We start from the raw sequence: 13892 nt of genomic DNA, 5'->3' as shown, positions 1-13892 counted from the left end.
AAATGAAGGGTTGGGGAAAAAGTTACTATGTGTTAGGTAAATCCAAAAAAACAGGAATAGAAATCATGTTATCAAAGCAAAACTAAACATTCAAACATGAAAAGAGATAAACAAAGAAACTTCATTATGCTGAAAGAAACTATAGGTAACAAACCAGTCTTGGTATTATACTTATATGCTCCATGCTTTAGCATCTAAATTCATCAAAGAATAATTAACTTCACTATAAGAAGACTCCAATGCGTGCCCCCCCACCCCATCTTTCTCTCAGTTTTAGAGAACTTTAACAGAAAGATAAATGAGGAAAAATATAGAATTGGACAAATTGCTGGAGAATCTAGAGCTAAAACTAGAAAGAATCCTTCTAGATAATCTAGTCTTAGGCTCATAATGATAACATACATTTATATAGAGCTAAGAGTTGAAATACCAAGAAGTCACAGAAATAATCATAGGAGTTATGGCTGCTGCCACTAAAAAGGAGAGAAGAGCTTGGAATCCACTATTTCACAAGACAAAAGATAAAGAGTCCCAACAAGAACAACCTACCATGTTAGTCTAATCCTACAGATGAAAATTTCGTAATTATCTTTTAATGAAAAAGAAATTGAGTCTTCAGTCTTAGCCCTGAAAGCCAAAAGGTGAAGAATACCTTTTGGAGTCAGGACCAATGATGGAATTTTGCTGATTCTTCCTATCACATATGGTTGTTTGTGAGGCACAGTCCATCAGAGCTATCATATTTCCTCAGCCAGACTGAAAAATCAGGTTGATGTCCTCATGAAAACAGAAAAGTTTAGAGAGTGGGTCAATAGCTAATATGGACACCAGGACCATGATGTCATGTTGCAGGGGACAAAGGATCATATGATCTCCCTCACAAAGAATGAGTTAGTTACTTCTCTTCAATAATACTTCTCATGCCTGGCCTAATCCCACAGAGTTCTTAACTTGTCTTTGCCTGATGAATAGATTATATTGTCACCTCTCTCTTCTTTCTGCTCACAGTGTAATTCTCTTTTTCACCCCTTAATTTTTTTATACCATCTGATCAACATCACTTTTTGCTTGCATCCTCTGTGTATGTATACTCCTTCTAACTTCCCTAATAGTGATACTGTTCTTAAGAATTCCAAGTATCATATTCCCATGTAGGGATGTAAATAGTTTAGCTTTATTGAACCCCTTATGACTTCTCTTTACCAATTACCCTTTTATGCTTCTCTTGAGTCTTGTATTTGAAAGTCAAATTTTCTATTGGGCCTTGGTCTTTTCATCAAGATAGCTTGAAAGTTCTCGATTTCATTAGAAAACTCTAATGAGTCCACTAAAAATTAATTGAAACAACTAAAAAATTCAGCAAAGTAACAAGTTATAAAATAAATTCATATAAATCATCATCATTCCTATATCATATCAACAAAATTCAGTCAGAAGAGCTAGAAAGAGAAATTCCATTCAAAATAACAACAAAAAGCATAACTTTAGGGGAGTTTTTCTGCCAAGATACATCCAGGAACTATATGTATATGTAAGAATTATTTCACAGAACTGGAAAAATAATGACACAATTCAAATGGAGGAACAAAATGTCAGAAATATCCAGGGTAATGATGAAAAAAAGTTGCAAGAAAGAGGTCATATTATGAAGTAGTAATTAATAAAACAATATGATATTGGCTAAAAAGTAGAGGTCTATCAGTGAAATAGATTTGACATGCAACATACAGAAACAAAGTAACACAGTGTTTTTTAACGAAAAGATTTCAGTCACTGGGATAACGACTCACTATTTGGCACATACTTCTGAGATCATTGGAAAGAAGCTTGGCAGAAATTAGGTATAGGCCAATATCTCACAATGTATATTATGATAAACTATAAGTTGATACATGACAGGCATAAAAGTTGATATCACAATCAAATTAGAAGAACCAGAAGAAATTGCCTTTCAGATTTATGGATAGGGGAACAATTAATGACTAAATAAGTGATAATGAAGATCACAGAAATAACATATACAATTTTGATCAAAGAAAACTGAAAAACTTTTGCACAAATACATTTATGGAAGTTAAAATTAGAAGAAAAACCAGGACCAAGGGCTTTTGAGTCACATGAGCAATAAGATGAAGGACTAAGCATTTTCTCTGGTCTCCATGACCTCTCAAGCCTTTCCAAAAGATAAAGTAACTTCAGCTGTCTCCATGGTCTAGAATACACAGAATCCAAAAGAAGGTTAAAAAAAATAACTAGGAGCTGATGAGGTCACTTGATGCTCCTCCACTACCTCCCGCATTACTGGCATTAAGGTTACACTAAGGGCTATAAAATTGTGCATACCCTTTAATCCAGCAAAACCACTACTAAGTTTGTATCCCAAAGAGACTAGAGGAGAAGGAAAAGGACCAGAACCTATATGTAACAAAAAATATTTATGGTAGCTTTTTTTGTGGTGGCAAAGAACTGGAAATTAAGGGGATGCCTATCAATTGGAGAAAAGCTGAACAAGTTGTGGTATAAGATTATAGTAGAATACCATTGTGCTATAAGAAATGATGAGGGGATGGTTTAAGAATAACCTAGGAAGACCTATGTGAACTGATTCAAAATGAAATGAGCAGAACCAAGAAATCATTGTATACAGTAACAGTAATATTGTAATGATCAACTGTGAAAGACTACTCTGATCAATACAGTGATCCAAGACAATTCTGAAGGACTCATGATGAAAAATACTATCTACTTCCAGAGCTCAGACAGAATTCATGACCTCTGAATGCAAATTAAGTATAATTTTCTCACTTTATTTTTCTTTCTTTTTAAAAAATGGGCAATATGGAAATGTTTTGCATGTTTTCACATGTATAATTGATATATTGCTTGCCTTCCTAGTGGGGGGGGGGCTGGAAAGAGGGAGAGAATATGGAACTCAAAAAAAAAAGAATATTAGAAATAAAGAGAATGCTTATATTAATAAGTATCCTATTCAAGTAATGGGTTTGAGTACATTAAAGTTAGAAATAATAATTTTTAAAAGTAAACCAATGAACAACAAAATGATAGACTCAAGGGAGTGACTGACATTTTTTCACAATATTTGAGGAATAGAAACTCATTTATTTAAAGGTAAATAGTTGAAAAGGAAGTTTAACTGGTTGTATTTATGTATACTGTTGGCCAAAATAAATCTTTTTTAAAAAGAAGAAAAGTCTGGGACTGCCTTTTTGGGATCTCAGAACAATACCGTAATTCACCTTAAATAGAAACAGCATAAAAAGAAATTGCTACCATAGAGGGGAACCTAGGAAGCAGCCAGAAGGCAACTTGTTTGCCTGTCTGCAAGTAGCTTCTCTGTCCCAGCCCCTAGCCATAGGAAAACACACATGCACACAAACACACACACACACACAGAGTTGGTTGAGACTCCTTACCATTGCCTTCTTTCTGTCTCCTATAGTGAAGAAATATGGGGGCCAATCAACAAAGCTATGAGGTCCTGCTTTTCACATCTTCCCTTCCCACTCTGATGTGTTAGCCATCTCTCTCTGGGCCCAGCTGTAGGTGTTGTCACCATTCTCTGAATGGGCCAAAGGATCAGAAATGGAACAGGGGAATGGCAATAAGATATAAGGATTTAAGAGATGAAGACGGAACCTGGTGGGTGATTTTGTTCTCCACCACTTCCCAGTCTCTTTCTTGAAGCTGCTCAATTCTCCTTTCTGAGATGTAGCAGCCTGAATTTTCGCCTCCATGTACCTGGCAGGGGAAAAGTCTCAGTCAGTAACACTTCCTTAACCCAAGACTGAGTTGCCCACTCTCCCACCTTCTCAGTTCCCTAGCCTACTCTCAGTACCCCCTACAGAAAGATCCACACAGGTTTACCAGCCCCTGGGGAAGCACTTCCTTAACTCAGAATGGAAGAGGAGGTTTTGAGGAAGGGATTCGGGGAACAGAGGATGAGTTCTATAAGGGAACTTGCTCTGTTTGCCTTCTACATCAGAGAAAGGAGTGGCAGGGGCCAGAGACCCCGAACCCTGACATTAGCCAGGCATACTTGCTTAGTCTGGAGGCAGCCACATGTCCTGTGGCAGGGAAAACAGGGAATTCAGGAATGCCCTAATCTCCCGTCTGGCCAAAACTCTGTGTCAGTGTGATACAGAGAGACAACTTAAGCTCATCTCATTCAAATTTATAGCAAACTATTTAAAGCCAAAGTCTTGCTGACTTGTGGTCTTGAGAGATCAGGTCTGGGGATGAGTGAGGGGTGAAGAGTAGGGAAAGTAGATAAGAGCAGGAGAAGGCATGGAGCAAGGATTCATCAAATTTCTCCTGATCCTGACCGAGATGACCCTGACACAGCAGGGATAAAGAAGTGGGGTCCAGAGGGTCCTGTCTCCTGCCTCCCTGCTCTGCCCCACTCCCCATGGCCACCTCTCATACTCAGTTTCCAAATGTACTTGCCACCAGGTGGGGTACCTTGGTATAAACACAGTCCCTTGTACTTCATGGATAATTGAGCTTCAGTACTTGACCTTGAATGACATGGGAGTGGAAATGTTAGGAGAGGAACAGGAGGAAGGCAGCTCAGTGGGTAGACCCCACTCTTCCCATATGACCTTAGAGGCCTGACTTCCTTCCATACAGAAGGTGATCTTTCAGTAGCAGGAGCTGTTCTGAATGTTTTGGATAAACATCTCCCCATAGTCCTCAGTCCAGCGATGATTATTGGTTAGGGTGTTGTGAACACAAAGTGGTCCCCAAACCTGGGGAGGGGGAGAGAAGACTATGTGGATAGCTTAGAGAGAGGAGTGGATGGAGAAATGGACCGATGGATAGATAGCTGGATGGATGGATGGATGGATGGATGGATGGATGGATGGATGGATGGATGGATGGATAAGTTCCCAGTCAGCAGCCAGCCTCCCATCTCAGCTTCAGGCAAGACCAAATCTACCGACTCAAAACTAGATTTTTTTTAATCTGTAAGGATCGAGAACTTACGAAAATTGCCCAAGGAGAAAGATCTAGTAAACTGCTTAGCGAGTACTTGAAAACAGTCTTCTGCCAACCAATATCCTTGCCACTGCACTGCACTGTCTCTGTTGCATGCTAGCTAGGTCTGTAGGAGAAAATGTAGATAAGTTTTCTCCTGTTGTTTCCTATTGTATCCAGTTTCCCAGGTTCCATTTGTGTGTATGTGTGTGTGTGTGCGCGCGCGAGAGAGAGAGAGAGACAGACAGACAGACAGACACACAGATAGAGACCGACAGACACACAGACAGACAAAAACAGAGAAGCTGCAAGACCAAGAGCTACCGAAGAGAGCTGGAGGAGACAGAGACAAAAAACCTGCTTCTTGGAATGGTTGGGGACGGAGCCTCCTGCGTGGGTGGGGCCGGGGTGGAGAAGGGCAGGTTTAAAGCTGGGAGACGCTGCTGGCCAGAACAACGAAGTCAGTTTAGTCTGGAGAACTAAGGAGCCGATTCGGAATAAGACCTGCCACTGTCAATATGGGGGAAGAGGACTCCAGAAGTACCAATCTTCCTTAGTTTGGGTTTCGTCCCTCCTCCCAATGCAGCCCCGAGGAGTCTTCCCCTCTTCCTCGGTCGGAGGAGCAGCAAGAGAGACAGCCATCCACTTTGCACCTCTTAACCCTCCGACGTAGGGCACGGGGTCCACTGCCACCATCGATCCGTCTTCTAAGGCCACAGACATTGAGATGCAGGAGTCCTATCAGTCCGAGAGACTGCAGGAAGCTGCCAAAGCTCTTTCATTCCTCCTACTGCCCACCCCCAATACCCACGGGCGTCCAGAAGAACTTCTCTGAAGCAGTACTGTTGGACACCAACTCTCACATGCCTGGGGATGGGGACAGTAGACTTGGGGTGAGCCAGGTGCAGGACTGCTCCTCTGGAGTCACACCTGTGCCAATGGGCGTCCAATCAGCGGCCATTCCGCGCCTCTTCCTCTTCCTTTATCACTCTCCCACCTTGCCCCAGCTTCATTCCGAGGGCTACTCCACTCCGGAGCCCTATTCGCTCACCTCCGGGGGCAAGGGCTTCCCCTCCAGCCTTTGGCTATCTGGGCACTGCCGACGCGTTGCGCTAGATCGATCGCTGGAGCTCCCAGCTCTTCCCCTGCGCCGAGGCCAACGTGGTCATCCCAGCCAGTGACCTCTACAGAGGAACCGCTTTCTCTGGCAGACTCAAAGTAGTCTTCTGCAACCATTCCCTGTGGTTCACGATTCATAGGCACCAGAACGAAATGATCATTACCAAGCAGGACCGGTAAGTGGACGACTGTGGGGTCAAACGTTCGTCTGAATCCTCCAGGAACACGGGAACCATAACCTTGTCTTTGGCTCCTTGAAGGGAAAAGGTCTCTGTTTTAAGTGTGTGTGTGTGTGTGTGTGTGTGTGTGTGTGTGTGTGTGTGTGTGTGTGTGTGTGTGTTGAAAAGGAGATCATGGCTAATGGATGCCCTTCAGCCACAGAAGCAAGGACAGATAGATGAAACGAACCCAAAGATCCAGGAACCCACAAAGCCCGTCTCACTTCTGTGACAGCTGGTATCAATTACCTTGGAAAGAAATGGAAGCGAGTGGATGCGAACTACTAACCGCTGTGTGATGAGTAGCATTTGGCGCAGGCTGTGTTATTCAGACTAAGAGCGCTAGGCTACGCAGTGAGTAAAGAACTCTGGGCCTGAGTTCAAATGTGAACTCTTAAAAGTTTAGTATCTGTATAACCCTGGGCAAGTCACTTAACCTTGTCTCAGTTTCCTTATGTGTAAAATGAGCTGGAGAAGAAAATGGCAAGCCATTTCAGTATCTTTGCTAAGAAAATCTCAAATGGGTCAGCAAGAGTCAGTTGCAAGCTATTGGTGATTGTTTAGTAAAAAACTTTAGCACAAATATTTGCCACTGCCATTTGCCACTGCTATTGACCCATTATACTATTGGGCTATTTGCTTTGGGAAACTAAAATTCAGGAATGGGGAAGGGAATAAGCATTTGTATAGTTCCTACTATGTGCCAAGCACTATATTTGCTTTTATTTTAAATAAATATTATCTCATTTAATCCTCGTAACAACTCCATGAATCTAGATGCCATTAATGTCCTCATTTTACAGTTAAGGAAACTGAGGTTAAGCAACCTGCCCAGGGTCACACAGATAGTGTCTGAAGCTGAATTTGAACTCAGGTCTTCCTTATTCCTGGCCAAGTAATCTATCCACTGTGCCAGCAGCTGGTAGTAACTAAATTAATTAGGTAGACTCAATTGTTTGTTGAAGATTCTGCACTTTTGTATAACCTTTAAACTTTAGTCAGCCTTTTCAAAAGTGGAGAACAGAGTTGACACATCCAACCTTCTGGTTACCCAGGATAAAAAATGGGGAAGACTACAGCTCCGAAGTTAAGTAGATATGACCTTAAGCAAATGACTTTTTCTCAGTGGGTCTCTGCAAAACAAAGGGGAAAAGATAAGATGATTTCTAAGATGCTTTTTATCTCTAAAATCCAAACTTCCTGCTCCTCCAAGGAATTGACTTGGTGATGAGAGGGAATTGTGGTTGATGTGCTGCTGAAAGAGGCAGAAAATCACCAGTCAGGCCTCAGAAACCTCTATTTCCATGAGAAAAACTATATGTGCAATGGAGAAAATTGGGGTAGAATCCACTGTTGGTAGCTCCAATCTGCAGAGTGATGACAATGATTACGAGTGTGTGTGTGTGTGTGTGTGTGTGTGTGTGTGTGTGTATGTATGAGAGAGAGAGACACACACAGAGACAGACGGAAACAGAGAAACAAAGACACAGAGAGAGAGAGGTTGTGAGAGAGACGGAGGGAGACAGCAGCTAGGGATAGCAAGAAGAGAAGAGATACTGGGCACCAGTGGAGAGGGAGAGGTGAAGAAACAGAGAGAAATCAACTTTGTGTAAGCCACAAAATCCTGTAGTCATAGGTAGTTTCCCTCTGACAGCCTCCCTCCAACACACAAAGAAGTATTCTCCATATGCTCCATATTCCTACCTAACTCTTACAGTTTCCACATCCAAAGCTTCTGAATTTTGGTGGGGATCATTGATTTAGAGACCTAAGACCAACTAACTAAACCCCCGCAACATGAGGAAACTGTGGCCCAGGAAAGTTAAATGATTCAATTAGTGAACACAAGCAGGTGTGGCGGTCAGAAAGAAATAGCACAAATCCAGGAAAATGGACAAAACAGGGTTCTGTCCTGTCCTTCCCCTATCCCCAAAGCGTGATGGATGGTCTCAGGGGCAGCTAAAAGGAGGTAGCTGTTGTGTAGTGCAGTTTCATCCTCATTTGGAAGGAGGAGAAGCAGGGCCTGCAATCCCCATTTCCCAATCCTACTGTTTGCTCCTTGACCAGCAAGTGTTCAGTAACAGTCAAAGCAGCAAATGGAAACTCTTTGTGGGTCCCAACTGGTGGTGACTCAGAGGCATGCAGACCATGGCTAATGGTTACTCTCTGTTACTGCCCATCTTACTCTTAACTTTCCCCAGCCCTACCAGGTCATTTTTTTTTTTTTTGTTAATGTTTCTCTGAGATGGAGAAATACTGACCAGCTTTTCCTTCCTGGAAGTGAGGTTCATTTGGGAACCTGTTGATTGAAACCTAAAAAGCCAATGGTCTACTTCTCAGCATGAAGTTTATGATAAAGTTAGAATTTTTGACAAAGCTGAAAGAGCCTCCCCCACCCTTCCACTGATCCTCCCAGGTACAATCCCTGAGGAGGTGAATTTTCTGGGACTTTAGCGTCTGAGCTCCAGTAAACTTCTTTGGACATTTGTTCCATTTCCATCTATCCCTTCTCTAACTTTCTCTGGCTTATGTCCCCTAGAAGGGACACTTGGATCAGTCCTTCATAGATCAGAGACCTAGGACTCCAGATCTGTTTTACCCAGACAATGGGATCCTTAAGCTAAGGTCCTGTTACTTGGAGAAAGATAGTTAGTAAAAGGTGTGTTATTTAGTGTCCGGCTCAAGCCTGTGCGTGAGTAGAGTGAAGAAAGTAAATGCTTAATAATTGTTCTTTTACTGCTTGATGGGAAATCAACACTCACTTCTAGGAAAGATTAACCAATGAACACAATTGTTATATTCTATATGCCACTCTGCTAAGTGCTGGAAATACAAAAAACAATTTAAAATAGCCTATACCTCAGGCAGAGCCCTACCCAGTCCTAACTACTCTGGAAACCTGAAAGGATGTGGACTGAGCAACAAAATTCTCTCCCTCTTTCCCCTTTCTCCCTTTCTCCTCTTCCCATTTCTTTATAGTGTGATGTTCCCATTTCTGACTTACCAAATCCTGGGGATGGACCCTCTTGCTCATTGCCGTGTGTTTGTGGAAGTGGTACTACTGATCAGCATCACTGGGGTTATCAGAGGAAAGAATGGGTTCCATGCAAAAATGAAGAGAACAGTGTTCCAGGTAGGAAAGTGTGAAGAGCTGGAGGGGGTAGTAGGGGAAGGGATAGAGACTGGGATGATACCTGGGCGCTAATGGGATGTTATCTCATTTGTCTCTGATGTTATGGTGCCCTCTGGTGGGGCCCCCAGTAAACCCAAACAGCCCTTTTCCCTCATCCAACAGTCTTTCATCATTCCCTGATACTTATACCTTTTCCCTATTTCTCCTCTCCACTCCCCATCTTTCCCAGCCCACTGCCCTCATCCAGGCTTTTTTTTTTTCTTTCTTCAAATCCCAGACTTTTCTTTTCCTGGGCCTGTCCAGACTTTTCTCTTATCCCAGTGCCAAATGATCCTGTAGCCAAGTCCCATGGAAACCACATATACCTCCTCCTACCCTGAGGTTCTTTGATGGACCTCTCCAACATCAGGAATCCCTAGGGTTCTCTCCCTAAGGGACAGAGATATTCTTTCCACAGGGAACCAGTGGTATATCCACCCAGATTCACCCAACACAGGAGCCCACTGAATAGGGCAAGAGATATCGTTTAGAAAACGCAAGCTGACTAACAAAAAGGAAATATCTGAGAATGAGACCCAGGTAAGATCCCCATTATGCCCACCCTGCAAGCATTCTCAAGTCCATCAGCACAAAATAAGAGGAAAGAAGATTGAAGCTAGAGTTAAAGAGCTTTCCTGTGGCAGTAGGTCAGAGAGTGAGATTTTAGAGTAGGTAATCAAGTAAGCATGGAGATTCCATTGCTTATACCTTCAAGACTGGTAGCAGTTGTAACAGTAGGTAGAATCTATTCTAAAAAAAGGGGGGGGGTCTTCTTATTTTCTATGGAACCTCAGATGACACAAGGCACAATGGATAGAGCACTGAACCTGGAGTCAGAAAGACCTGAATTCAAATCCTGCCAGATACTTACTAGCTGTTTGACCTTGGGCAAGTCACTTAATCTATTTGCCTCAGTTTCCTCAACTATAAAGTGAAGATAAAAATAGAACCCACATCCCAGAGTTGTTGTAAGGTTAAAATGAGATAATATTTATAAGATGTTTAGCACTTAGCCTGGCACATAGTAGGTGCTATGTAATGGGCTTAGTACAGTGCCTGGCACAGAGTAGGTGCTATATAAATGCTAGTTATTATTTTTTCAGACCTCCTCAACACTCGCTGCCCCTAGGGAACCTCCCTCCCTCTGACTGGAGACATTAGAGGAAGAACATCTAGGAGCTCCTCTCTGATAGTCCTCTATGTAAGAAAGGCACCAGTGGAATTTTCCTCACCATTGCCCACCCACTTAGTTTTCTGGACTTAATTATCTTCAGAAATTCATCATTCTGCAAAATGAAAGCAACTCACAAATTCAGATCATTTCTCACACTGGCTACATTAGTTCATAATGCCCCTGAACTGGGCTCCAATGCCTATGGGCCCTGTCTCTGAGATCCCTTTCCTCTCCCTTCACACTGTTCAGATTGTTTTTATGTGTTTTCTCCCCATTTAGAATGTGAGTTCCTTAAGGGCAGGTACTTTATTATGTTTTCCTTGTTTCCCCATCACTTAGAACAGCACCAGGCACACAGTAGGTGCTTAAATGTTTGACTCTTAATCTTCTCTACCTTCCCACTCAAAAGAAGAGCTACCTATGTTCTCTCATACCTTGTGGTGATTCATTTGAAGTCCTACCGCAAATACCAGCCAAAGCTTCACATTGAAGAGGTGAGAAATGGAGAACATGAGACTCTGAGTCCCTGCCCCTCCCACATCTTTACCTCCCAGAAACAGAGTTCATTGCTGCAACTACATATCAGAACGATCAGGTGAGGGACAAACTATTGGAACATCAGGCTTAGGCTTGGGAGGGGGAGGGCGCAGACAGGGAGAAAATGGGTCAGCAATCTTCTTTAAAGTACCCACTGTGTGCTAGGGATACAAAAATAAAAGTGAAACTGCTTCCATCCCTTGAGAAGTTTACATTCTGATAGGGGAAGCAAACATTATGGGGGGAAAGGTGTTGGCCAAAGAATACTTTGTTCGAATCAAAGGGTTCTCATCCGTTTGTGTTATGAATACTTTAGGAAGGCTAGTGAAGGCTATGGACCCTTCTACAGAAGAATGTTTTTGAAAAAAATCAATAATTGAAGGAAAGGCTCAATTTCTATTAGATCAGTGAAAATAAAGTTGGAATTTTGTTCCTGTGCAAGCCTGCAGATCCTCTGAAATCCAGGTTAAGAACTCCTAGTCTAGGCAGTCACAGCACAGAAAAGGGATGGGGGAGGTAAAGGGGAAGAGGGTCATAGCAAAGGTCACATCAAAGGGTCATATCATTGCCAAAGGTAAGATGCCCCAGCTGGTCAGGCCCTGATAGATGACTTGGAATTGTGAAAGTATTCTTCTTCCCTTATTTTACAGATAAATAACATGAAGTAACTTCTCCAAGATCACCGAGTGCACTGAAGATCAGGTCTTTAGCTTTCTCGGAGGTTTCCAAAGGGGAGAAGCCCTTTACTTATTGGCTTCTATTTCCTTTCTCTCTAGATCATACAATTAAAAGTTAACCACAATTGCTTTGCCAGGCACATTAGGAAAGGCTACTTTTAGAAGAAAAACGAAATAAGTAAGTACTTGTGAAGCTCAGCTCCTTTTTTGGTCTCCCCTTCTTTGTCTACCACTCTAAATGTTCTAGGTGATGTTCATTCAACCTGACTCAGTCCTTTCCTCTACCTCCTCCCAGAAATCTTTGTACTGAGACTATGAGTAGACAGCAGGATTGAAGTTGGGGCTGGGGAAATGTTCTTATAAGAAGCAGGTCAGGACTTTGATACTGGGGATGGAATTCTGGAAGATTGTATTACCTTAATTACATCCTTTTTTTTCTCGTTTCTCTTCAAGATGCCTTCTATCTTATAGAATCCAGGGCCCACCACTAAGATCTCCCTGAAAGTGATTTTGTTGGCTACCTGTTAAAGTTAGGAATGCATGCTTATCAAGGCAAGAATTGTGTACCCCTGGCTCCCTAGATCTTTGTTCAGGCACCCGGACCACCCTTAGACTTGTGGGGTTCAGCTTGCTTGTTTTGCTTCTCCCCTTCTTTATCCATCAGACTCCAAGTGTTCTGAGTGGTGCCTACTCTTCCACCTTCTTCCAGGACTCTCTGTTCTGAGGCTCTAGGTAGAGAGGGAGTGAACTGGTTAATAAAGAAGCAGAATTGGAATTCTCAGGCATCATATAACCTTTAGTTACATAGTTGTTGTTGTTTTTTTCCAAGGTGAATTTCAGCTATAGAATTCAGTGTCACCAATATCTCCCCTTCCCCTTCCACTGGGATAGGATTAGGTGCTTGCCATGCCAGGAATGAAATAATTCTGACTCCTTGCCTCTTGATCTAGGGCCCTCTACTACACCTGTGATGCCCACTCACAACAGCCCCAGCACCTTTCTCTTGGTCATGAATGACAGGAAGCTAGAACTTCTATTCTCCCTGCCCTGCCTAACTACCCCACACAGGATGCTATGGTTTCTCCAAAGAACTGACTTAGTTCCCTTTCATGTAACACAAGGCAGATAGTGAAGGCTGATGACAATCTCTACCCCTAATGTCTACAGACCTATCACTGGGACCTAGATAAGAAGAGGTCTGAAGAGAAACTCTGAATCTTTATATCAAAGGAATGAATGAAAGAGATGCTGAGGGGAGATGTGTCTCCCAATGAGTCAAGTAGGGATGACTCTTGCCCAGTGCCTCTGTGAATGAACTTTGCTCATTTTTTTTTTATCTGTGCCTTTGTGTGTAGGTTTTGAGGGGAGGAGAGCTGGAAAAAGTAGATTCTCTTCTATTCCTTGGGACACAGATCATTTTTTACCCAACTTTTTAAAAAACCAAACAAACAAAAACATCTTTTCTTAGAAAGAGGGGAGGGATGTGACCAACTGGCCAGCCTTAGCAAAAGATCTCAGGTTCCCTTAAAGTGGGTCTGGCTGTCTCCCTTCATAGGGGGAGTGGACATCTTGGAATAGTCAGAATTGGAGGGAATGGTGGAGGAGAATGTTATTTTATAACTAGATTTTAAGTGGGGAGGAGGGAGGGAAACTTTCTTTTTTAAAAAAAAAAAGATTTATTATTCACGATATAAGATGCCAATATCTTTGGTTTATTCACTTTTCAAAAATAAACTTGGAAAAGGCTGCCTGTCTCAGTGTGAAGGGGACTAAGGGTGAAGTGTACACGGGGACTGACAATACAATTTGGACCCTCCTAGGATCCCATGGAGAAAATCATGGGGATATGACTGTTAGGGATGTGTAATACATGAGAGCAAAGATCAGCTTTGACTTCTCAAGCCACTTCTCAAGCCCTCTCACCTCTCCTAAACTGTTTCATCTCTGAAAGGGCAGAGAGACCTGGGTACACCACATGTTCTCTAGCCTTGCCTAACCTG

The 13892-nt window shown here is 42.5% G+C and overlaps 1 long non-coding RNA gene across 3 annotated transcripts; it reads left to right on the top strand.

Moving 5' to 3' along the window:
• Nucleotides 1-5434: 5434 nt before the first annotated feature.
• Nucleotides 5435-13638, top strand: LOC140528405 (uncharacterized). Of its 3 annotated transcripts, none has more exons than XR_011975180.1 (4): nt 5435-6290; nt 9312-9465; nt 9923-11273; nt 11866-13638. It is a non-coding gene; the product is annotated as an uncharacterized lncRNA (long non-coding RNA). The 3 variants fall into 3 exon arrangements; XR_011975181.1 differs by having other exon boundaries at nt 9923-12070; nt 12346-13638; XR_011975179.1 differs by having other exon boundaries at nt 9923-13638.
• Nucleotides 13639-13892: the final 254 nt, after the last annotated feature.

This window comes from Notamacropus eugenii, chromosome 2, assembly GCF_028372415.1.
Source record: "Notamacropus eugenii isolate mMacEug1 chromosome 2, mMacEug1.pri_v2, whole genome shotgun sequence".
In the NCBI taxonomy this organism is placed as follows: domain Eukaryota; kingdom Metazoa; phylum Chordata; class Mammalia; order Diprotodontia; family Macropodidae; genus Notamacropus; species Notamacropus eugenii.
This window is presented reverse-complemented; position numbering and strand designations above follow the sequence as displayed.